General features: G+C 42.4%; 1 protein-coding gene across 2 annotated transcripts in view; it reads left to right on the top strand.

Annotated features, from left to right (window-relative positions):
• The first annotated feature begins 13,840 nt into the window (after nucleotides 1-13,840).
• The window catches only part of LOC134864788 (glycine receptor subunit beta-like), a 151,915-nt gene continuing 138,999 nt past the window's right edge, over nucleotides 13,841-26,756 (top strand). For both annotated transcript variants that reach the window (XM_063884031.1, XM_063884032.1), the window contains exon 1: nucleotides 13,841-13,975. The gene's annotated coding sequence lies outside the window, so the exon portion shown is untranslated. The remainder of the gene's footprint in view (nucleotides 13,976-26,756) is intronic.

Here is a 26,756-nt window from a genome sequence, read left to right as displayed (position 1 = left end):
TGTTCATGGGGATAAGCATCCTTATCCCAAAGCGGACTTAACGGTGACCATTGATGAGCAACCTTACCTGTTGACTGTTGGTGTGGTAAAGAACTTGCCAGTAGATGCTATCCTGGGATGGGACTTACCAGTACTTCTGGACTTACTGCACAAAGAAGAACTGCCAGCGGAAACTGACTCTGGGGGGAAGGTCAATGTGAATGTTTACTGTCCTGTGACCACTCGAGCCCAAGTCCAACCACTCCCAGACCTTGACAGTAGTCTGTGTGAGGGTGGCACTAAGGGGCCAAAAAAATCCCGTCGTCAACGCCGCTTTGAGAAGCAGCTAAGGCCAACGGTACCTGAGAAAGCGGATTTACTGTCCAATAAAATGTGGGAAGTACCTGAAAATATTTCTGTGTTGCAAAGGGGGGATGAAACGTTGAAACCTTTGTTTGTGAAAATGGGGAATCAGACAAATGGGAACTGTGTGGCAAGGGAGAGGTTGATTGTTGATAAAGATGTGTTGTACACAGTTGAGGATGACCATAGACGCCTTGTAGTCCCTGCTGTAGAGCACTTGTCATGCACCTAGCACACACACTCCCATGGGCCGGACACCTAGGCCGCCACAAAACCTATATTCGCATCAGTTCACGTTTTTATTGGCCCTCCATGTACACCGACATTCAGAAATATTGCAGCACATGCCCCACATGTCAGAAAACTGCTACTGCTCGCAAGTCCGACCGGGCTTTTCTGCAGCCACCAGGCTTTTCTGCAGCCTGTCATTTCTGTTCCATTCCGCAGGATCGCTATGGACATTGTGGGCCCTCTGGTGAAAAGCAGTGGTGGTCACCAGTACATCTTGGTGGTGTGTGATTATGCCACCCGTTTCCCAGAAGCCTTTCCCCTGCGCACCATCACCGCACCCGCTGTTCTGCGTGCTTTGGTACAGCTGTTCTCCAGAGTGGGGATTCCGGACGAGATCCTGACGGACCAAGGGACCAATTTCACCTCCAGGTTAATGCAGCTGTTCCATAAACAACTGGGCATCTCAGCAATCAAGACCACGCCATACCATCCACAGACTGATGGTCTTGTTGAAAGATTCAATCAGACGCTGAAGAGGATGCTCCAGAAGTTTGTGGAGGACACTGGCAAGGACTGGGACCGATGGCTACCATTCCTGCTCTTCGCCTACCGAGAGGTTCCCCAGGCCTCAACAGGGTTCTCCCCATTCGAGCTGCTATATGGATGGGAGGTACAGGGACCGTTGGACCTGCTCCGAAAGGGATGGGAGGCCATTTCGACCACTCCAAGTGACAGGGGGGTGGTACAGTTTGTTCTTGAGATGAGGGAGCGGCTGGCAAAATACAAGGAGGAGGCAGAGGTCAATCTGCGTGAGGCCCAGAAAACCCAGAAGACCTGGTATGACCAACAGGCTCGGCACCGTGAGTTCCAGCCTGGCCAAAGAGTCCTGTTGCTTCTCCCATCTTCCACCAGCAAGCTCTTGGCAAAGTGGCAGGGGCCGTATGTCATCACCCGTAAGATGGGCTTGGTCACCTACGAGGTCCATCACCCAGAGAAGAGGAAAACAAAACAGACAAAACTATATCTGACATCTGTCCCATTTGCTTTGCTGTCTTTTTATTCTTGACATTTTCTATGTCTTTCTTTCCGCCAGTTGGATCTTCAGGAATCTTTTAGACAATGTTTTAATTTCTTCTTCACCTTCCCTTGCAATTTTCTTGTATTTAAGGTCATAGTGAGTTAGATATTCTCTCCATTCTTCAGTGGGCTTGGTGTCTAATCCCACAATTTCTTCCAGACCTTTCAGTACACTTGTTGGGAGGGCTTTAATAACTGCATTCTTCCACAGCATTATGACCGCCGGAGAAGCATTGTGGCGTTCTCCCATGCTCTCCATCCATACGTTTTCACATCTTTTCAGAAAAACATGCATTTCCTCTTCTGTTTCTTTCTTAAGGCTAGTTGGGGATACCAAACTACATTTAGTTGGGTAGATATGACTGATGGCAGCCCAATATCTGGCTCTAAACCGGTTAAGTATAGTTTCATCGGGGTAGTTTTCACATTGGGCCTGGTGGTCCACATTTCTCACTTCCAATCTTCCTTCTATTCTTCCAATAAGAGCCCTCACATCTCCTAAGCAAAGGTGATCCTGGGCAGTGAACTTCTCCAATTCAGTGATCCACCTCTGGCCTCCCTTTGAGACCAGCGATTCCATGTCTCTGTGGGTCCAAGGTTGATATATTGCTCCTGTCCCTCCTGGTCCCACTGTCATTAATGGTAACATTGTGTTTGTATCCTCTGCTGAGGATTGTAGAACTTCGCTTCTTACTGTCAAGTTCCCCTTCAATATGGTTATTGCTGTAGCACCTCCCATATCACCTTCTATGTCACTAGCTCTCCCCTGCTGCTGTCTACTGATGTCCCTTCTTTGTTGTCTTTGTGTAGACTCTTCTAAGGCTTCCCTTATCTCATCTTCCTCATCATACATGTTGATCCTACACTGACATATTTCAGATGAAGTAGGAGGCTCGTTGCTTTATCCATTGCCTTTTTAGAAGGTGAGTACCATGAGGGGCTTCCAGCTTTCTTCCACGCCGCTTGCTGTTGTACATATTCTCCATCTTCATAGTCCATTATAGCTTTTCTGTGGACTTTTGTTGGTCCAGGTTGATCTTTGGCTGGGATCAGTCCTCTTGCTTGCCACAGATCCATCAAGTTCTCCATTTGGTTCCTTACTTTCTTTCTTTCGCTTGGCTCTGTTATAGCATCCGATATTCTATTTATCCTGTCTCTTACCTTCATATTATTGTTATTCTCTATAACTAATTAATAAGTTCCTGACCAGTATTTCTATAAAATACTACCCTTGTTTGAGATAACTTTATTTCAACTATTACTATTTATGTATTCCTTGTTTACGGTATCATCAAAACCCTCTAATAAAGAACAAAAAATGTCATAGCATGTTTCAATAAACTTAGAAATGTTATCATAAATTCTGTAAAAATTAAGAGACTAAAAATGTTCTAAAGTGTTCGATAACAAATAAAAAGTACCATAACATTTTCAATATAGAATAAGATATTTTAAAAAGTACAGCGTAATATTATATATGATATGTTTGTGAAAATTGCTATGTGTAATGTATTTAATGTTCACTATCTAATTATAATAAATTTAAACTTCTCAGTGTGTATCAAATGCGATATCTATCATTAACCACCAGTGTAGGTAGTGATAGGACTAATATGACTTATGTGTATTGTAGTTTAACACTATACTGTATGCCCACTAGAGTGTGCTATTGTAATTCTCATTTGTAATAATTCAGTATATCAACTAGACTCTAGTTGATATACTGAACGAAATAGCACCCTCTAGTTACTAGAGGGTGCTATTTCGTTCCTAAGATGTTCAAAGTATGGAGACATGTATTAATTCATCCAGCAGGGGCGCTGTTTTTATCTCTGACCCCGTCTCTATTGACTACTTCCTGACTGGTTTAGCGTCTCTTATCATTACTTCCGGTATAAATTCTTTAAGTTGACCTCATCTGCTCCCCTAAGGTTTTCTACTTTCTATTAAAAAATAGAGTGTTTTAGTCTAAATGAGCTGTTCCTTGTAACACACCTTACTGTGTATTAAATTAGTTGTTTACAGGATGTGTTTTGAAACTATTTATTTAAAAACTTTACTTCCTCTGAAGTCTTTCTGTTAATAAGTAATGCTAACGGGCTATGCTAACTGGATTAGCCTGTTGTCTAGAACCCCACGTATTGATGTTTAAGGACAAAGGACCATGGGGGAGGGAAACACACACCACGTTTTCAGATCGATTCAAGCAGAACAGCACAGTTCAAAAAAGCCCAACAATGTTTGTTTTAAAATCTCCCTACTTATGATTACGCATAACACTTATCCCTACACTAACAATTTAGGTATTTGTAATTCTCCATGCCCTAACAATTTAGGTATTCGTGAAAACAACGCGGAAAAAGGAGACTTCAACTATCTTACTTCCCGTTGACTTTGACGAAGCCGACCTCTCGTCCGATTTAATCCAATCTTATCTAAGTCTATGAACTATGCTTTGTTAAGTTCCAGAATCAGTGCAGGAGACGGGACTTCAACCCCCCTCTCTCACTGATTTCCTCTCTTCAACAAACAGTAGTCTCAGGGACTTCAACCCCAAGTACCACGCCTCTTTTGGCCGAGTGGTCTTCCTTTTAATATTAATACCAACTATGATTGTTCAATAAGGCAACACGCTAATCAGAGACTATTGGAATGTCATCACAACTCTAAACGTAGTTCTGTCGCAAAGATTACGTTTACTGACTCAATCACTGATCACTCTATGGATCAGGCCTTAACGAACAATATTTTTTATTTTACTTTCTCATCAAAATTATAATATCAATGTCACTACGCTGCCGAGCTTTAATCAGCATTTACGTATTAATTTACCTAAAACTCTTTACTATTTCCGGCTTAAAAGGACAAACATTTCACCAGCCTTCGCTGGTAAAAACACTAAACAAACAAAACAAACAAACGAACAAACAAACAAACTTTTTCAAAACCCAGGACCGCACCACAGTTAATTTTAATATATTCACTTCTTAACTCTAAATAGACAGTTTTATCACTATTAACGACTCACCTCCAGACACTCACATATAAAAGTGCTATATAAGCTATGCAGATTTTGAAATTAACTGGCTCTGCTTACCTTTTTAAATGGGATCCAATCTGAGTGTCTGGGGGTTATGCCAAAACTCCTGGTACTTCAAATCACATCGGGGTCACCAAATTGTAGGAAATGTTCTTTTATTCGAAGCCCAGGAGTCGATTTAAAAGAAAACGAAGTGAAGCTCCTCATGAAAGTTTAAAAGGAGTATTTAATAAAAGGATGCAGCAGTAGGTTTCACACAAGTTTCGCAGCTGTGGCTCAATAGCCCGGTACACGCGTCCACAGGCCGCTGAATGAGTAGAGTTCATCTGTAGTTACTGTCTGGTGGTCCGGAACAAAAGAGAGAGCGATTTCAAAATACAAACACGTTTTATAGAACCATGCCTTTCCGGCCATAAAATAAACAACTCCAAAATAAGACGTGCTCCGGTCTAGTGCTCTCATTGGTTGGTAGCGGGGGGCTGGAACCTGTTGGCCGCTTGTCACATGGGGTTCTCCGGATTCTTCTATAGGCTGACATCGTCTGGGGCGGGTCCTCTTATGACGTCACCGTCGCCATCTTGTTAGTGATGTCCTGAAGCACTCACCTACGATATTCTATTATGCAATCCTTCTGAGGTTTATCAGTTATTAAACACGCAATAGTTTTATTGCAGCATCAATGAGTGAGAGGTAGAGGCGGTGTGTTTAGTATGTAACTCCATGCGTCCTTCTCCCTCTACTCATATATACAATACAATATTAGCTATATGCTATCTGAGGCTAAAAACAACATCCAGTAATACTACCGGAATTGGACAAATATGATCCGTCGTGAAACAGTGAATTATCTTTTAATGTTCCATTTCAATATATTGATTATTTCTTACAGCACCCATTGCAAAAAACACTCACTTGCCGCCCCGCTATAACTCCAGTAAAGAAGGCAGAGGTTGGGCGCGTTCACCTGAGGGTATTAACCTTGCCCTCAAAGCACTGTGCGTGTTCCGGAACACTTATAACCGGTGTGTTTATTTCAGAAAACACACCTCAGCTGGTATAGTGGCTTCGATTAACGCATTTTGCCATTAAGGTGGACACAGGGTTAATACAGAGCGTGGAGAGCCTGACACGGTGCGTTCAAGGACCTCTGCGGAGGCTCGGCCTTGTCCATGTCGGCCCCCCATCTTCCTTTTTTGGATGATTCGGCGGCTGAGAGGGCCAACAGAGAGTACCACAGCTTCTTAGCTGCTGCTCCAAAACTGCTTGCCCGTCCCCTAACACAGTGCTAAGGGGAACGGGGGCTCAGCTGTGTATTGACAGACAGTGATCTTAGTAACGCGTTACTCTAATCTGACCACTTTGTTTACTATTTCCAAACCAGTAATCAGATTAAAATTACTAATCCAAGTCACTTTGCGTTACTATTTTTGTAATTTTCAATTAGTAAAAAAAAATATGTTTGATTTCTTCTTGCGTCTGGGGGAGCGACGTCTATACAACAATTAAGTGACGTTTTCAGCATGAGGACATCTCACGTGTAATACCACGCAGCAACACAAACCTAAACAACAATGGAGGGAGGAGAGAGATATTAAGGTTAAGGTTGGTGTTGTCGGCAGCTGCTGAAAGTAACTAATAAAGTAACGTGTAATCTAACATAGTTACTTTTAAAATCAAGTAATCAGTAAAGTAACTACGTAACTTTTTAAAGGAGTAATCACTAATCAGATTACTTTTTTGAAGTAACTGTGGCAACACTGCTGACAGATGGACAGGACACTGACACTGGATTACTAAAGATAAAACCCTCCAATTCTGCAGCGTCACTCCTCCATTCATGGGTGTAAGGGAGGCAAATCTATCCTCCCAGGAGGAGATAGGTTTCCTTTCAACAGAAACCCAGGCTCTGTGGCAAAACAGGCTGTGTCTGTCGTGCACTCTCGGGAAAGAGGAAAGGGGTTTTACTCCATGTACTTCCTGGTTCCCAAGAAGATAGGAGAATTCAGGCCTATTCTGGAACTTCGCATCCTGAATCAATTCATTGCCCGCATAAAGTCCCACATGTTTACCATAAAACGGTTACTGGAACTGGGGCAGCTGGGCGATTGGTGCACAACCATCGACTTAAAGGACGTTTACTTTCATGTCGAAATTGCTCCGAAGCACAGAAAGTATTTGCGTTTTGCCTTTCTGGGGGATAGCCTACGAGTACAACAGGCTAATGTTCTATTACACCCTGTCCCCACGCACATTCAGCAAATGTGTTGACTCAGCACTTCAGCTGCTTTGGGACCATGGCATGAGAGTGTTCTTTTATCTCGATGATCTCATAGTCATGGCCAAGTCCAGGGAATGGGCAATGTTCCGCACAGCCCAATTGATCCTGCACCTAACGAAGTCGGGGTCGCGATCAATTCTAAGAAGAGCAGTCCAATACCTCACCAACAGGTGGAGTATCGGGGGATTTTGCTTGATGCGGGCATGCTATGTGCCATTATCTCAGAAAACAGACAGACATCCCTGCTTCAGGCAGTCTGCAGTCTACGACAGGGGGCGACGGTGACAGGTCTGACCATCATGCAGACCTGGGTCTCATGGCGGCTGCTCACCACGTAATACCGCTGGGGCTACTGCACATGCGTCGCCTCTAGATGTGGTTTGCCAGCCTTCATTTCAGCAGAAGCGAACAACGCCTGCTGACCATCCAAATGTGTTATCTCTGGAGGCCCTCCACATTCCGGGACTGGAGAACACCAGAAATGATACAGATGATGGTGGTTCAGCCCTCGACTGTTCCTCAGTTCTGGGGAGCACGATCGCAAGAAGCAGGGGCAGTAGGGGCGTTGCCTTCTCTGGGCCAACCTCCCCAGGCTTGGCTCCTGAGAGGGACAGGCTGAGAATGGTTGGATTGTCTTGTAATGTTATACAGAACATCCAGGCAGCAAGAGCAGGATCCAACACAGCCTGTTACAGGACAAAGTGGTTGGGGTTCCAGCGTTGGTGCGAGGAAAGCAGTCTAGAGCCTCTATCCTGTATCCTATTTGCAGCTACTGGTGGACAGGGGGCTTGCTCATACCACAGTCAAGGTGTATGCAGCAGCCATCTCGTCCTGCCATGAGGGATTTGGCGATAGACCAGTCTTTAACCAACCGCTTATGAAGCGTTTTTTGCAGGGGATCAGGAGACAACGCCCAGTGGTGCACGTCTCCACCCTGCAATGGGATCTGCCATTGGTGCTCGAGGCTTTGGTTGCAGAACCATTTGGGCCTCTGAAGCTCTCATCTCTAAAGCTGAGCGACACTCAGACCGAACCCCTCATTTGTTCCAGGAACCTAAGGAGTGCTTTCAGGTTGAGGGTTATTCAACTTGACGACTTTCGGCTCCCTGTTCCCTGCATGGGGTGGAAGGCTAAATTGAATCACCTCTGCCCAGTTTGTGCGTTGGCATGCTATGGAGAGTGCACAGCTGCTGTTTGTGTACTTAGGGGATGGTGTGGCCAGTAAAGTTATTTCCAAGAAATGCCTAGCAGGATGGCTTAGTGAGTGCATCTCACATGCATTGCTCCAACACCAGCAGGGGTGAGCTAGGGGCTTATCCAGGCCAATTAGGCAGTAACCAGACAGGTAAGCTACGGCCCAACTTCTCCGCGGTCACAACCGGAGGGTAAGAACTACTGGTGGTGGCTGTCAACCAAAGGCCGATCAGGAGCAGTGTGTTGGGTCGATGTTGTGAGGCGACAGGGCGTGCATGCATCAGGGCTCCACCCTTAGATTCCAGTAGATTCCAGTAGAGGGCGGAGCATGTGTGAAATAGAAGGAAGGTTACGTATTGTAACCAGGGCTGGACTGGCATCTGAAAAGGGCCCGGGCACTTTTGATCACCCAAGGGCCAAGCGCCATTTTTTTAATATATATATATATATATATATATATATATATATATATATATATATATATATATATATATATATAAAAAAGACACAGCACAAGTCACAAGACACAGCACATGTCGTCCTTGTGACAGCTGACAGCTCAAGACAAATGGAAGATTTCTATAAACTGTCAAAACAATACAAGAAAGGTGTACGAAAATAAATCGGTACATATTTGTGACTGATTTGAGAGAGTGGGGGCGACACATTTAGTCTTAGTTTCAGGCAATAAATGGGAAAAACGCCGAAGCAGTGAATAGCTAATCTGCCTAGCTAGCTAGGGTATTTCTAGACGGGACGGCACTAGCATAACTTCAGCAGTGGCTCAGTCAGTAGGGGCTTGGACTGGGAATCGTAGGGTCGCCGGTTCAAGTCCCCGAACAGACTTGAAATATGGAAAGTGGACTGCTACTTGGAGAGGTCCCAGTTCACCTCCTAGGCCCTGCTGTGGTGCCCTTGAGCAAGGCACCGGACACCTCCAATCCCCCCTCCCCATTGCTCCCCGGGCGCTGCACGATAGCTGCCCACTGCTCCTAGTACTAGGATGGGTTAAATGCAGAGGACTAATTTCACTGTGTGTGCTCTGCTGTGTGCATGCATGTGACAAATAGAGGGTTTCATCCTCCGATTCTATTCTATCTACATCACATGACCTTGTAACAGCTCGACAAGGAAGATGTATATATGCTGGTGCAACATTACAAGAGAAGTGCATGAAAATATATCAAATGGGTACATGTTTGTGACTGATTTGATAAAGTCAGGATGACAACTTGGTCTCGGTTTCAGGCAATAAATGGGAAACGAAACGCCGAAGCGGTGAATAGCTACACTGCATTGGCTAGCTAGCGGGTGTGTTGAGCTGAATTCTAACCTCAATCTCTCCCTGCTGGGTCACGTCTCGTGACTCTCGTCTCTCCGTCTCCTCCTCCTCTGGTTCCCCGGCTCGAACCACCATCTCCTCCGCCTCCTCCTCCTCTACATTCTCCACCACCTGTGCGCTCGTTGTCGTTGTACCGGCGGCCCCACCGCCCGAACCCGAGGTTGAGCTTGTGCTTTCGAATAAGTCGGTGATTTTTGCACATTTTGCTGCGTCGTCTTTAAGTTTTTGCTTTCTCTTTTCCATTCGCTTCTCATGGCCACTCTTTTGTTTCTCCATCTCGCGACCTCTCTATCCTCCACCATTCGCTTACAAAATTTGAGGTGATGACTTGGGTCAAGTGAGGGCCTCTAGGGAGGGGCGGGCCTTCGAGAACCAAGGAATTTCATTGGACTAGCCAAATGTGCCTCAAGAGAAGCATCCAATGGGCCACGATGTGTCATGTTTTTACCGTCGCAATCAATAAAAAATATAATATATATAATGTATGTTTTGTTTCCGGCCCTGGGAAGGCCCAAAACGTTGGAGGGCCTGGCGGGATTTGCCCGGTACGCCAGATAGCCAGTCCAGCCCTGATTGTAACCCTAGTTCTATAAGCATAGGCGGAGCCCTCTACCTAGGGGCCCTGTATTTCCTATCCGGTCTAGCTGCCTTATATACTGTGAGGCCTATGTGTGCATTCGGGTAGGGTCTTGCTGATTGACTACGTTGAAGTAAATTCAGTGTGTGAAGGCTCTTGTCATTAGTGAAGGGTAGTACCCATAGAGTCCAATAGAGGGCTCTGCCTGTGCTTATAGAACTAGGGTTACAATACGTAACCTTCGTTCCATACTAAACACACCGCCTCTACCTCTCATTCATTGACGCTGCATTAATACTATTACGTGTTTAATAATCAATAGACCTCAGAAGAATTGTACAATAGAATATTATAGGTGGAAGCTTCATGACTACGCCAACAGATGGCGACGGTGACGTCATAAGAGGGATAAGCAGAATGTGCCATGGACCCACCTCCTACAACGTCAGCCAATAGAAGAGACTGGGATATGCCCATGTAACGAACAGGGGCCAATAGGATCCGGCCCCCGCTGCCAACCAATGAGAGAAGACCAGATCGGAAGGAAGACAGAGTACAAATGCTTGATGTAGACAGAAGATCGAGGCTCTTTTCTCTACGCTGCTGGTAGACAGCTAACTGCCTAAATGTGGTCTGTGGATCAGTGGCGTTGGGGGGGGGACCACGTTTGTTTTTCCCTTGTAGACTTATCATATCATTGTAGACTCATCATATCATTTGTGTTAATAAATCCTCTTACATTTAGATGAGAAGTTTCTTGGATTATTTTTACCATCTTACTATAGAGATTAGAACCCAACAATAACAACATCCATCTCAATGCCAGCGAAACCAGGGAGCTGATTGTGAATTACAGGAAGCAGCAGAGAGAGGGATACCACCATCGCCATCAATGGCACTATTGTGGAAAGAGTCAGCAGTTTCAGTTTCCTTGGTGTCCACATTGCTGAAGACCTGACAAAGAGTCATCACACAAAAACAGCACAGCACATCACCAAGACGGAGCTGCCATCCATGGCGGACCTCTACTCCCAGCGAGTCAGGAAGAAAGCCCACAGGATTATCATAGACACCCATCACCCCAGCAACAAACTGTTCTGTCTTCTGCCTTTTGGCAGGTGGTACCACAGCAGGACATAAACCACCAGACTCAGAGACAGTTTCATTCCACAGGCCATCACCCTATTAAACACCTGTGCTCTGTAAAGTGCCTCCATAAGCATTCATCTGTTTGTCATCTTTTATTTATATAAATAGTTATCACTGTAGTAAAAAGTATATAATAACCTCTTACTATTGTAGGGGTTCTAATTTCTATAATAATATGGTCACATTGATGTCAGTGTGATACGGAACTGAACCAGGAAGTAAAGAAAGGAATCACATCGAGGCATTTCAGGCAGAGGGGAGGGATATGGGAGAGAATCTCCCTCTATTCTGCACTTTGGGATTTTAGCTTTTGCACACCTATTACATGCACACAAACATAAATAACACACTACAGGAAAGGTAAAACCCCAAAAAGCATATTATGGCCCCTTTAAGATTGTTATTGTCATTAGAAACTTTGAATTTAATTTTAATTAAGAGAGATAATAGTAAGCACATTTTTGGTTTGCTGCTGCTAATTACAGACAAGGATGCCCTTTGTTGTGTTCTACAATTTCTCTACTTGGCAAGGAGTCCAAACGAAGTAGTAAGGTTATAAGAAAGCTGATTTATTTTCAGTTGTGATGAAGATATACATTCTCAATATTGAGGACTCTGGGTTTAGAGAGCCACAAACTGCAAGCAGGTTCTGTCTGTCCTTCCACCCAGAGCCTCGACATGTGACATCACACAATATTTATACTTTGTGAAAGAGAAAAAGGGGCAGTCCCTTACAAGATGTTAAATGCGTATTTTTTGAGTGTGGTGCGTGTTGTTTTCTTGTTGGAGGACAGTCACAGTCCTCTCCTCTTGGACCCACAATTTCCAGGTCTGCATCCTGTTATCTATTTCTTCTCTACTCTTTGCCATAACTCTCCTGTCATTTGTGAAGCACCCAGAGGCCTCTCTTCACTAACTTCTACTGTCCCTCTCTCCTTGCCTCTCTTCCTCCTCTCACAAAGGAATGTGCAATTAATATTCACTGTGAACAAAGAAGCAAAATGCAGTTCCTATCTTGTGTTTTTAGCTCACCTTTAATTCTGTCATGACGCTCACTTCTCTTCATAGTTTGAAACCCTGTCTGGTAGCATTTATATATAAACATGTCTTTATGAGCAAGCAATAATAATCCAATAATAATTCACCTCTTTCTTAAATAGTGATATATATAATAATTATTTTAATGTGTAAATGCAGGCAACAGCATATTTTGCTCAAGCTTCAAATTTTGGGGCGGAGCAGAGAAGCCTCTGCAGAAGCACGAACTGTTAACCCTGCTCCAGTCTAGCAGGAGGCTGCGCTTCAACAGGACCAAAACCTGAACAATGTATTCCCCTCTGCTACCAGCCTCATCAACAAGCCCCCGGTCTCTAACTGACAGTGACCCTTTATCCACCCCACAAACAATATGCATTACATTAATGCACATAATATTAACCACATTTTGTTCTTTTTTCCACCCTTGATACTGCGAGCCATGTTCATGCTCAGCTCTGACTGCATTTTGCACATTCTTGCACACATGTCTGCACAGTTTCCACTTTAAAATGCAATTCGCTGTAGTTTGCCTTATATTGCTACATTTTCATTTGCCTAAGTATTTTTTTTAAAGCTTTCTTTATATATTTAAATTGAAATTAGGGATAAATACATTTTCTTTTTTGATGCTAAACAGTTTCTTAAAAGTACGTATTTTTATTACTTTTACAACTTACTTTCTTAGAGTGTTTATGTTCGCACCACCAGAAACCAAATAAAATGTAATGTATGTGTAAACGCACCTGGCAAAAAACTTGATACTGATTTTGATTCAGAAATCAGATTAAAATATGTATATACGTTCCTTTAAATTAATTTCTTGTTTTCACCATTTGCTTTAACAGTTACGTACATCATCTTAAATGTATCTTTGATATTATTATCCTCGTGTGAATTGGTGCTTTCATGTTTTTCATTCTCATTCTGTTGCCGCTTAAACTCCTGAATTTCCCCACAGAGATTAAGAAAGGTAAATCTTATTTTATCTTATCTTATATAACTGCTGTTCCTTGAATGGCCACTTGAGGCTGGCTTTTAAGAGAGAAATCTCCACAGAACCCCCATGTTAAAATGCACAACTTCACAACATTAATTAACAAGTAGACAGCCTGGTAATACATGGTTTGGGTCTCAATAGCCAGTTCTCTGCCCGTAAAACTTCAGAGGGATTTGATTTTTAAATAATTCACCCATTTTAACTATAGGTTTTTAAGACTTAAAGTTGCACATGTTGAAGGGCTTGGCTGTTTTAGGTGACAGCAGTTTGCCCTCTCAGCATTATTATTGGTATTGTATGATGGATGTTGTGATGAGCCTATCACCTTGGCTGTGGATGTTTGTTTTTAAATAATTAAAAACATTCTTTATCATACTGTGGCAACATAAACAATTTTACATTATAACTACATTATATGTTTTCCTATTTATCTGTTCTTTTATAGATTCTATACATGGTAGCAAAGCTGATGTGATACTTCCACAATGGCAGGGACAGAGGAACATGGAAAAGGATGCCAGAGCAGTGCAGATAGAGAGCAAAGCAGAGAGAGAGGGGAGAGAGAGAGAGAAAGGGGAAAGAGGGAGGGAGAAAGGGAGCCGTAGAGGAGACAGAGAGGACACAGAGGCAGGCTCTAGTTAGAACAGCATCTCAGTGACTAACCACGAATCACTGTAATGCAGCAGAGCTGATGGTCTGACACACTGAAGGTAAGAATACAAATATAAGCAATATCTCTTTCTATCTCTGACTGTTGTCCTCTGCTGTCGCAGTGTGTGTGTGTGTGTGTGTGTGTGTGTGTGTGTGTGTGTGTGTGTGTGTGTGTGTGTGTGTGTGTGTGTGTGTGTGTGTGTGTGCGTGCGTGCGTGCGTGTGTGCGTGCGTGCGTGTTTGTAATAAAGACAGAATTACAGCAGTAAAGGATTTATCGGACCTCAGACTTAAAGACAAAACCTAGAGGATGTATTTGTTTCCTGTCTTTATGGGCATGTTTGACTATATGAGAACCTGTTTTGTACCTTTGTGCAATTACATTTATCTGACTTTTTACAGTTGTCCTGCTAGCTTAGAAAACACAGTATGTGTGTGCGTATGTGACGATAAAACCTTCAGAGAGCTGTGTCATCGAATTGACAGTATAGTAAACGCCGCAGTCCAACCCCCCACCCATTCGTCACAGTCTACAGTCCCCTCTCTTTCCCTTTCACTATCCCGCTAGTTTCTCTCACTATTACTTGACATGCTGGGCTGCATTGACATTATGGGGGGCGAGGGAGTGAGTGACTCATGTTTATAACAATTTCCCTTTTATTTACAGCTACAAATATTTTCAGACATCAGGAACTGTGAAGGGCCTATCTTCATAAAGACCACAAATATGGATTAAATCTATGCTGTGAAATCAGAACTCCAAATGGTTCATTAATCATTTCTATTTTGATCTTAATGTGTACCAGATCAGTGCATCAAAGAGACCCTATTATGCTTTTTTCCCTTTCATTTGTGCATGTAAATGGTCCACGAATGCTAAAATCCCTGTGTTTTCTCCCACACACTCCCCTTCTCCCCCTGCGTCTATCGCCTCCATTGGACTCCTTTGATCACTTCCATAACATAGTGACATCACTATGGAACACTTGCGCTTTGTTGTGTTGTTGTGTTTCTCTACGAAGCAAGGAGTCCAAAGGGAAGTAGTAGGGTAAAGCTGATTTATTTCAAGTTGTGACAAGGAATACAGTACTCAATTGAATTCCCTGGAATAGATGATCAACAGACTGCAAGCAGGTACTGTCTCTCAATGTCTTCTGTCAGTCTGTCTGACTGATAGAAGACAGTGAGTCCCGACAGTGAGTCCCGACTGTCTGAGTCCCGACATATGACATCACACATTATTTATACTCTTTGGAGAAAAGGGGTAGTCCTCTTATAACAAGTAATATGTGTATTTTTGTATGTGGTTCCTGGTTGGAGCAGAGGCCTCGCCTCTTGGCTTCACGAGTTCCGGGTGTCCAGCCTATGATCTAATCCTTCTCTACTCTTGCCATAACTCTCCTGTCATTTGTGTAGTACTCAGGGGCCTCTCACGACTATCTCCTGCTGTCCCTCTCTCGGGCCTCTATGCCTCCTCTCACAAAGGAATTTGAAGTTAATATTCACTGTGAACAAAGAAACAAAATGCAGTTCCTGTCTTATTTTTTTAGCTCACCATTAACTCTGTCATGAAGCTCACTTCTCTTCATAGTTTGAAACCCTCTTTGGTAGCATTTACACATAGAAATATCTTTATGAGCAAGCAATACAAATTCAATAATATCCTTCAGCTTCTATTGGCCAGTGTTCCAACACATTTAGGTGAAAGGCTAAGGGGCGGGACATCCCTAAGCAGTTGAGAAATCTCAACAGAGTCGGCCAGACTGTATCACTAAATCTGGCGACTTTCCAAATCCTCCGGCGACCTATTTTTTTATATCTAGCTATTTATTCTGGTGTTATTGGAGCCTTTTGATTGCAAATGAATCGCACATGCACATAGCTGCTGATCTGGCTTGCACTTTTTGGTGAATTTGCTGGTTCCAAGACCGGATAAAGAAGAAAGGTTGGGGTAGAGCTAAGAATTCCATACCACATAACAGTCTTTTGATTAAAAGTGATATTCTAAAATTAAAAAATATAGGACAAAAATGATTTATGTAATGTGTGTCTAGACAAAGCATTAAAGTCATCATGTAATGGCCTATTTGAATGGCAAACATTTTTTGTCTGTCCTAGAGCGTCCATTACAATTGCGTTCAAATGGCTAATTATGCTAATTAGATGACGCAATTTTACAACTTCTAGCAACTTTTCGGAAAACCAATAGCTACTTTTCTTACTGTGGAATTGGCAACACTGCAGCCAGCTAACCAATCGGAGCAGACTGGGCTCTGGTTTCAGACAGACGGTGAACGCGTCCAAAAATCTTTAATAGTGTTTCTTTTTTGTAAACGTCTTATTGAAAATTAGTTTTTGCAATAGTCCCTGCAAATATACAAAACTTTATAATAAAATGCACACATTTACTGTTTTTCTAGACTAAAACGGGTATATAATCATAGGTTTAAAACAATGCGAGGTAACCATGTTGTGCATGTTGCTTCATGACGGACAAGTCTGGTCAGGTAGTGCAGCAGGTTAAGTCAGGTACAATGCAGACTCGCTGTTGGAGGGCTGGATAACCTGCTCCCCCTCCAAACTTTTTGGTTTGGAACGGCACTTAATGTGGCAGAACCTCCACGCAAACGGAGGGGTAGTGTGTATGGGGCGGTTTGGGATTGGGACATAATGTAATGTTCAGAGTGCTGAAGGAAAATCCGGTCTCACTCCAATTTATACGCCGAGTTGAGACCATAGGTAACTAAAACACTGAAATAAAACTGAGTAACCACCTCAATCGTTTTAATATTCTTCACTACATAAACAGAGAATGATACAAATATTATTAGATTTTTTAACAATTAATGAATAATTAAAGGATAATAATTGGTAACTTAAATAATCACAATATAGATAAACATTTGACAATGTAGGGAATTTCGAGAATTAACAATATTGTTCATGAAAGTATTTAAACTTGTATGATTAGTTAAATCACCTTTCAATCTAAATTGCTGAATAAACTAGCCTATCCAGGTCAAGAGACCCCCTGGGTTTGCCGGCAAGCAGGAAGTGAAGGTGCAGTTTTTTCTTTTGGACGAGAGTGTGACTACCCTATTAACATATCTGCCTGATTTGCACTGCGCAAGCGCAAGTTGGTCCATCATATTGGATAGCTGCGTACAACAACCGAAGTAGGACATTTGAAACAGAGGCGTTCCTCTGTTTGTCAGCTATCGTAGAGAAGAAATATTTACTATAAATGTATCCAATAATTTATGGCATTAATAATTCATATCTAATTCTTAACTGTGAAATGTTAATTTATGTAAAATTAGAAATGTGTGTATGTATATATAGATGGTTATGATTTGCGTATGCGCAATGCAGATGGGGCAGCCGCCTGGACATCAAATGTCCTATTTTGGTTGCCATACATAGCAATATGGCGGACTATCTCCTGCTTGCCCAGTGCAAATAGGGAAGACATGACAGAGAGAATCAGCAGAGGAAGCTGTTTTTAACAAATAACACTAAAAGTCACTTCCTTTGCCATGGTTTTCAAAGAGCATTGCCTCCATAAAGACACTTTTGATGAGTTTTTTGTGGAATGACTAATTTTTATGTGTTTTTTATTGAAAAGATAGATGCTAAAATAGCCGCGGCTAACCACTGCTAGCACGTTAGCATAGCTGACCAAAGCGAAATGTTGGTATTTTGCCAATCCAGATGAACAATGTACACTTCAAAGTACAAGGTAAAGCTAAATGTAGCTGGCTGTATAGAATGGATATGGTTGTAAAAAAAGTATATGTCTTATATCATGACAATTCATTTTGAGTTTTCAATTTCTTTATTTAAGAAATACTGTATGTGGTTGCATTTAATTTATGTGTAATTACATAGAGATTAATATGACTCATGGCTTTGTTTTCAAAGATGGGTTTTTAGTTGAGATTGGAAGTGAATAGTCTGGATTTGTCTGCAATGTGGCTGGATTTCTGTCTTTTGATTTGTTTGTTGTCATTTCTAAAAAATAAATTGAATATTTTCTAAATGAATAATTCAGGTTTTTTTCAAACATATTTGCTTTGTGTCTTCTTTAATTTGTTGTAATATATAAATCTTCTACTGAGTGACCTAGATCTTGTGACGCGCTGGCCCTTGGTTTGAATTTCCTCCACTTACAGTAGAGAGGTCTGATTGGAACTGACGGATTCATAAAATGCTGTGCTCAGTACTTAATGCAGTGCTAGTGTTGCATAAGCAATGAAAAGGAAGCTATAGTGTTGTAGTATTCCAGAGAGGTCTTGGTCTCGAGACCACTTTTTAAAGGACTTGGTCTTGTCTCGGAATCAACTATTTTTACTTGGTGTTGTCTCAGTCTCGGACCTATCGGACTGAAGATTTTATGTCAAAAGTGTCAAAGTCTACACCTGTGCCTGGGGATGTGATTAGGGTTGGGTACCGGAATCCGGTTTTGATTTGGAACAAATGACAATTGTGTGGTACTACGATTAATAAGAGTTGTGAGAACAAGAGGGCAGGCTGAGCATGTGGACTGCAGGTTTCTCTTTCTCTCTCTCTCTCTCTCTCTTTCTCTCTCTCTCTTTCTATACGCAGCAGCTCCGCTGCCTGTTAAAGAGCTTGTACATTTATCAATCTATCTTATGCCAAGCACTCACAAGACTCCACATTTTTGCACTCATGTGCTCCAGTGTTTGTTAACATGGGACTGGTCTATAAAGGCTACTAACCCCTCACCAGCCCGCTAACACACACACTCAAACAGTCTTGAAGTGAAGATGTAGGGCAATTCAACAATAATTACATTTGGCTACACAAACAACACTTTCACAAATGTACTATTTTTAAAAGAAAATAATCACTTTTTGAATAAATCAGATGCAGTTGAATAATATAATTATATCTTAATGTTTGTATGTGGGTCTTTTTATGATGATGTGGATCTTTCAGATCAAATTGACTATGGTATCTTCCACATTTGTAAGTGTATTATGTAGTGTTGGATTCCCACTAGTCTGGTTCCGGTGTTGATACGGTCTCGCCTTGTCTTGGTCTTGGTCTCGACCTCTTAAAGTCTGGTCATCACTTGGTCTTGGTTAAGTTGGTCTTGACTACAACACTACTATGTGCACAAAAAGTGTGTGTGTGTGTGTGTGTGTGTGTGTGTGTGTGTGTGTGTGTGTGTGTGTGTGTGTGTGTGTGTGTGTGTGCAACTGATGGGGCATACCGGAAAGAATGTGTATTTCCTATGACCGTATCCACCAGCGAAAAATAATTTGTGTGTAAATGTAAAACACCTTCCACAACTGAAATACATTTTTTATTTGTCGACCGAAAATGCGTTTGTGGATCTTAATTCTCTGCTTCTGGATCGTGTTTTTACACAGAGTTTTGAGTCAAACTTTCCTCCGGTCACGACTAAAATTGTTTTTGTATTAATCTAATAAACAGCGGTACGTTAAGTGAATTTTATATCATCATCATCATCATTTTTAGTCGAGAAAGTTTGTCTCAAAGCTCCATGCGTGTAAAAAAACGATCCACAAGCAGAGAATTGAGATCCAAACGAATTTTCGGTCGACAAATACAAAATTGATGCACGAAACCCTTTTGTTTATTTGTAAATGAATTATAGTATTCACAGATCTTGTTATAATTTGTGAAAATACCAGAATAACAATAACTGGCGAATTAGCCTCCTGTTAACCATTATCTCCATACAATAGATCAGTGGTTCTCAACGGGTCAAGCCTCATCTTCTGCCCTCGGCTAAACTGAATGCTTTAGCTTATGCAGCGAGCTAAACATAAATGGCTTCAGTAATCACTCGTGAGTCACTTGTGGAATTCTTCTGAGCTTTACTTAGGGTGACCAGATTTGAGTTTGTGAAAAAGAGGACACTTCAGCGGGGGTGGGGGTTGGGTCACATATGCACCTATGAACATGTGAATTCATATAAATGTGTCAACAGACATGGTGACTTGTATGATAATGAACTTTATTGGCCGGCCCAACGCTAACAGAAAAACACTGCCTCAAAAGGCTATTTTGAACACTTGAAAGTTTTAAATGTGCAAAAACAAATTATACATTTGTATACAATGTAAAGAATAGTCACAACAATGGTAAAACAAAAATAATAAAAATAATAAACCTTATTGCACAAAATAAGACATTTTTAAAGTTGAAAAGTTGTACAATGGCTGATACGTTTCAGTCCTCCTCCTCACGTGGGGCATATTTCTCAGAGGACTGAATCTTTCCCAACAGTCTACGATTACTCATTAAGTAAGAATGGAAGTCTTTGCAGGTCATGTTCTTGTAATTGTACTGGGTGCACAGAATCCCCTTCAGTGAATCAACAGACAAGCGATTCCTCTCCTTGGTCCATTGGGCTTGCATCAGGGAAAAGATACACTCAACATTTGCATTGTGAGCAGGTATGGCAAAAAAAAACTGTGCCATCTTAAGCAGCTCTGAATGAAAATCAACACTTTTGGAATTTTCAAAGAATTTGGTCCACCTCTGGTGTGCTTGTAGACCACAGAAGTCTGCATCACTGTTACTTCTCTCAATGAAATTCTTCAGATTGGTGACCTGATCAAAGCACTTTGAATCATCAATGTCCACCCTTTTCCCAGCTAGGTGCCTGATACAGCCCTCTACGTCATTCCAGTCAGGAATCTCACTCAGATCCATCCACATAAAAGTGGAAAACTCCTCCATGGGTGCCATCCATGTCTCTAGATAGTCCAAGCATGTACTGTACAGGCCCTGTACTTGAGCAGAGAAATGCTCACACCTCTGACCATGCCCATCCTTCTGACTTTGTGCCAGCAAAGAGGCATGAAGTTGTTCATCTTGCGTTCAAGAAGCATGCTATGGACCCTGTTTAGAATCCTCTTTACTTCCACAACTGAATTGTTCTCTCTCTCCATCTCTTGAATTTTCGACTGAAAAACACACATGAGTGAATGCATCTGCCAGAGGTAAATCTCACTGAACTCATCTTCAAAAAACTTCCTGATCTGCATTGGTGGTTTTTCCTGTGACAAAAAGAATGATTCACAGCTGGATACATCTGTAGCAATCTCTCAATTCCTGGCCATCGTGTCTTGCTGTGAGAGAGAAGAGCTCTAAATTCAACATCAGCAAACTCACAGTACTCCTTCAGACTCTCTGTGCGCACAGTGTAGATGTGGAAGTGCTGATAAATTTTGAAAATGAGGTGCTCAATGTCAACATCCAGTGTGTCTGCTCTGTGGTGAACACAATTGTTCAGAATATGTGCTGGGCAGCCTACACCAATAAGAGCTGTGTTCTGCAAGGACTTTTTCAAATTTGCAAAAACATTCTTCCCATCCTCATTACGCCGGATTCCTCCAAAATGTGTGTTGCAGTTGTCACCAGTGAATGCAATGCATTTCGAAAATATCCCTTTCTTTTCCAGTGTGTCTTTTATGTACTGTGAAATCGTTTCAGCTGATTCATTTGGGGTGTTTGTAATTTCAAGTAACTTACTTTGCACACCACCGTTTTTCCAATCAAAATATTGAATGAGCAGAGGGAATATTTTCACTGCTCCATGATTGCTGCCATCAGTAGAAACGCCACAGTAGGGGATATCTTGAAGTGCTTCTAGCGCAACTTCAACGGAATGTGGGGCTATCACGGCATTTACAATTGCTTCTGTCTTTGTTCGAGCGCTTTTGAGCAGTTGGAGAATCTGTGAACACCTTTTTTAACAAGCCAGATGTGCAGTCCATTGACCTGTGCTTTCGTGGTGCTTAACCGTGTGGAAAGCAAAAGCACCCTCAGCAGCAGTGACAGCTGCACTCTCGTTTTTACTCTCGTCTGTCACTTTAGCTGATGAGCTCTCGCCCCTCGCTGCCGTTCGAAGCTTTGCTGAACATATGTGTGCCTGTGGGTCGTTGGCACCTTTATTTGCGACCGACACGTAAGTGCCTGCTTTGCAGGTCAGGCACTCAGCTTTGTGTTGATCTCGACCAAGACGAAAACATGGAAACTTATGTTTTAATTCGTCAGTGAACTTGCACTTACGTTTCGGCATAGCTGAAGACCCCGGGTAGCCATGCGCGTTGCCAGTGGTAAACACGGAAGTTTGCGCTACTGAGGTGAGTGACCAATTAAATGTTTAGGCCGAGAATATCGACCAATGACGGTAGCGCTAAGGTCAGGCTCTACACCCTGCACTTCAACCTAATGCAAAGCGAACTGTAGGGGGAGGGCGTGACTAGTATGTGAATGAAAGAGAGAGCAATGCAAATTCGCTGTAAACACGTTTGAGGCTAGAATAACAAAATTCCGGACGATTTTGAAATTCCGCCCGGACACATTTTTAGGTTTCAAAAAGAGGACATGTCCAGGCAAAAGAGGACGTCTGGTCACCCTACTTTACTGGCAAAACCATTTCTTAATTTGTAAAACCCTGACAATAGAAAAAGAATAAAGAGCATAGTTTCAGTATAAAAACATACATTTCACATTCAACAGTATTGCCATGTGTAAAATAAACAAATCTCAGGTTTTAGCATTAGCAACTAATAACATATCAAATAGCGATCAAATGCTATACGCTAACACGTAGATTTTACGGATTAAATAACATTCCGACCATAATAACCAGTATCCGAACTACGGGGGGGACTCGGGGGATCCGAGAAACTGACACGAGATCCCCCGAAAACATGATTTGGGAAATGTAGGGGGGTTTCTAAAATAGTGTTTTCGAGATCCGCACTCTGAGTCAAGCGCAAGAGCAAGCGCCCCCCCCCCCCCCCCCCCCGAGAGAAAAATGGGACCCCCCGAAAATCTCGGCAAGGAATCTTTGTACTGAATTTACAGATTATGCCTTTCTTAAGTGCAACAGGTGAGGAAAACGGCAGACAACACAGGAACGACATGTGCGGAGAACTTGGCTGTACTGTAGCTTTCAATACAAACTCACTTTCTGCTCCCGCGAAACGCCACTAGATGGCGGTAATTCTCGCAAATCAATAGACTTCTCTTAAAGGCACATTACAATAAACCTCACTTGCGAAATATACAAACAAAACAAAACCGAAGGACAGAATACTTCCGGACCCACTTTTTCCTTCGTCAATCAATCACAACCCAAAGTTTTGACTGCAGTAATATATACCTGCAAGCAGGGGCATAGACAGTATAGGCGAATGGCTAAGAGTGCATCCATCCATGGGGGGCGCCATAAATAGGGGAAAGAAAAAAAATTAAAGAAGTCATTTTTATTTTTTTTACTATTAACAATGTCTGACATAACGCTTACATTGCATACAGCGCCGACAAACTATGGCGCCCCTCTTTTTGTACTACTAACATGTAATCTATGCATTCTGGTACACACTGAGAAGAAAATAAATACATCTATTATTACCCAACATATTTAATGCTATTTATCTTTTAATATGTTGTTCTGACAGCTTAAGCTGCTTCTCACAGAGAGAAGGGGAGAGAGGAGAGCAGCTATGTGATTTACTTCAAATTGTTGATAAGGGTAGATAGCCCCCATTGTTCTGTGGGTCAAAATGAAAGACAGCCTACACATTTTTTCGCTATTATAAAAATAAAAATAAAACGGTAAATGACAGGCATGTATTAAGAATAGTTCTACCCAAGGGCGTCAGCAGTTTTTTGAATGTGGGGGGGACACATTTTTGCGGGGGGTCTGGGGGACCTCCCCCATAACATTTTGAAAGAAGTAGATTCAATTTCCCGCATTCTGGTGCATTTTACATTCAAAATGATCTCCCTCTTTCATTGTTTTTCCTTGGAGCCGGCATGGTCTACAATTATGTTTTGGTGTAATACACAGAGGACTGACACTGACAACTTTTTTGGCACTTTATTTTCTTTTAATGAGAGCAAAATATGAGGATTTAAAAAATCAAAGAGTGAATTAGAAAAGAATGAGGTAAATTTGAGGCAACATATAGCCCTATTTTAATGTCATGCAACAAAAAATCTCTTGAAAAAAAAGTTATGAGGAAACATAAAATGCGTACCTAGGCTACTCAGAGCCTATTACCATCAAACTTAGCCCTCTTCAGTGCCCTGCAGAACATAAAACTATAACTCAATACAACCTTACAACCTGTTAAAGACTTGCTTTTACTATCTCCATCCTTTCCCCAAAATTGTAGATTTCCCTTTTTTTTGTCCTTTCATTAAATGTTCTATATCTTCTCCTATAATCATATTTCTCCCCTATTATCTGTATCATGCCTACAGCAGGATTTTTACAGTTAGAACAAAAGTAAGAGATCATACAAAGGCTCCAAAAGGGTGACCTCTTTTGTCATTTGCAGACACAAATGACTGGCAAATCTCCCCTAAGTCAAGTTTGTCAAGATGCTCCTGGTGGATGTGGTAAACAGCCACATTGTTCAAGCGCTTTTGAGACATTGAAGAGCGCAGCCACGTCTTAAGCCTTCTCAAAGCACTAAAACTTCTCTCAGCTTCTGTTGAGGAGCATGGCACAACAAGAAGAAACCTGACCAACACTTCTACTTGAGTGAACAAACCTCGAACCTCTGGCAGCATAGCTCTCAGGGTATCCACCACTTCACTGACCGTGCTGCAGGGATACTGAAGTTTGAACATTGTCAGCTGTACCTCCAAAGAATGCTGGTCTAGTTCTGGGTAAGAACTGACCACATCCACATCCTCCACCTTTCCAGTTATTAACACCCTTTCCAGTATGTTGAGTGTTTGGAAGCTGCTCTGGTCAAAGCGCTTTGTCAACTGGACCTCAACTACATCCAACATTTTAAAGAATCCTATTCTGTAGAACTCCTCAGGGGAAGTAGGTCTAAATGCAGGTGCATTTCCTGTGAAGCGCTTTGGGGGTCTCCGGATATGAGGAGTCTGGATAGCCTCAATGTCCAACTCCTGGATCATATCACAGGCTTGGTATATATACGATGAAATGTTTCATCAGATCTCTTAACTTGAATTGTGTTTTTCACACAATCAACCGCAGCCAGCATCCCTGAGACACTCACTGTCTTGCTCTGAAGGGAGCGGTTGAGACATTCAAGTTATTTTAGAACTTCAAGGGCCATAATCAGGCTGAGCAAAATGTGCCCCTTCTGAAACCTCTCCAGAAGCCCCCTTGCAGTTATGCAAGTGTCAGAGGAACCAGATGCCATTTCCTCAAGACTGACCAAAATCTTTTCATATTGATCTACAACTGCCTGGATAGCTACCACCCTCATGAGCCATCGTGTGGGGCAGAGGGGCCTCAGAGATCTGAAACTCCCTTCTTCCGACTGGGCAACCTCCTTAAATATTGTCTTATATTTCCCAGATAGATGGTACAGGTTGCCAAGTTTGTGGACTAAATCCAGCGCATCAGACACAATAGTGCTTGTGCTACAGGCTGTCTGAGTCACCAGATTAATGCAATGAGGACCACAATGAACATAGAGAGCAAGAGGCTGTGTTTCCTTTATGACTGCCTGAACGCCTGTAGCTCCACCTGCCATATTGGCTGCCCCATCATAGCTCTGCCCGCGAAGGCAGGATAAGGGCAGGTTCAATCGAAGGAGGACATCAGTTGCCATCCGAGCCAACTCTTTCCCTGTTGTTGAGAAGACTTGATAGAGGCCTACAAAGTCCTCATGAGGTAGCAAATCACTATCTACATAGCGTAGGCATATGGCCTCTTGTTCATTCCCAGACAAATCTTGTACTCCATCATAATTGATGGAGTACAAGATTTGCTAGCTAGTATGCTAATTATATTGCTAATATAGACAGAGAATGTCTCATAAGGGTGCTAACATTCTTATTAGAAAAGCTGGCTGTGTTTGACCATGGAAGAATGCAATTTAGCTGTTTGGCCACTCAAGGGAAAACTCAGACTTACTTTCCTCTTCTTCGAAAAAAAATTCCGTATGTCCATCTTGTGATCCTACGGAGCCCGCGAAGGGTCACGTTGGTAAATATTTTCATTGCGTTCCCTCGCAATAGTTTTGCGTTCCCTCGCAATAGTTTTGCGTTCCCACGCAATAGTTTTGCGTTCCCTCGCAATAGTTTTTGCGTTCCCTCGCAATAACTTTTGCGTTCCCTCGCAATAGGCTACTTTTTTCCTCACAATAACTTTTGTGCTCCCTTGAATAGGGCTCTGTATTTCCAACCTCACAATAGGCTACACGGTTGATTTGGATTTCAGTCACCATGGATAACCTGGACTTTAAAAAATGATCACAAAAAGGTATTGCGAGGGAACGCAAAAAGTTTTGCGAGGGAACGCAAAAAGCATTGCGAGGGAACGCAAAACTATTGCGAGGGAACGCAAAACTATTGCGTGGGAACGCAAAACTATTGCGAGGGAACGCAAAACTATTGCGAGGGAACGCAATGAAAATATTTACCAACGTGACCCTTCGCGGGCTCCGTATGATCCGATTCTCAACAGTGAATGTTTTGAATATGCGCATCACGCAGCGTGCCGCGCGCGTGATGCTGCTGCTGCTGTGTGTTAAAAAAAACAAACGCGGAGTGGATTTCTGTTGATATGGGTAATCCCCTACTGATAAAGTGGAACGGATTTGTTTGTGAAGCAATGGAAAGAACGCTGGACTAGTAGAGCAGTCATGCACTCATTATTTTTGATGGCAAATGTGGGGGGGTCCAAGCGACTTTTTTTCAAGGGTGGGGGGGACGTGTCCCCCCCCAATACTATTGTGGCGACGCGCATGGTTCTACCAAAGTTATTCTCCATGGGGACTTGCAGCAACATGCCGTAATCTTGCAAAGATGTTTTATTGAGAAGATGATCACTACGCGA

The sequence above is a fragment of the Eleginops maclovinus genome, chromosome 5, assembly GCF_036324505.1.
Source record: "Eleginops maclovinus isolate JMC-PN-2008 ecotype Puerto Natales chromosome 5, JC_Emac_rtc_rv5, whole genome shotgun sequence".
Lineage (NCBI taxonomy): Eukaryota > Metazoa > Chordata > Actinopteri > Perciformes > Eleginopidae > Eleginops > Eleginops maclovinus.
Note: the sequence above shows the minus strand (reverse complement) of the source record. Positions and strands in the feature narration are given on the sequence as shown.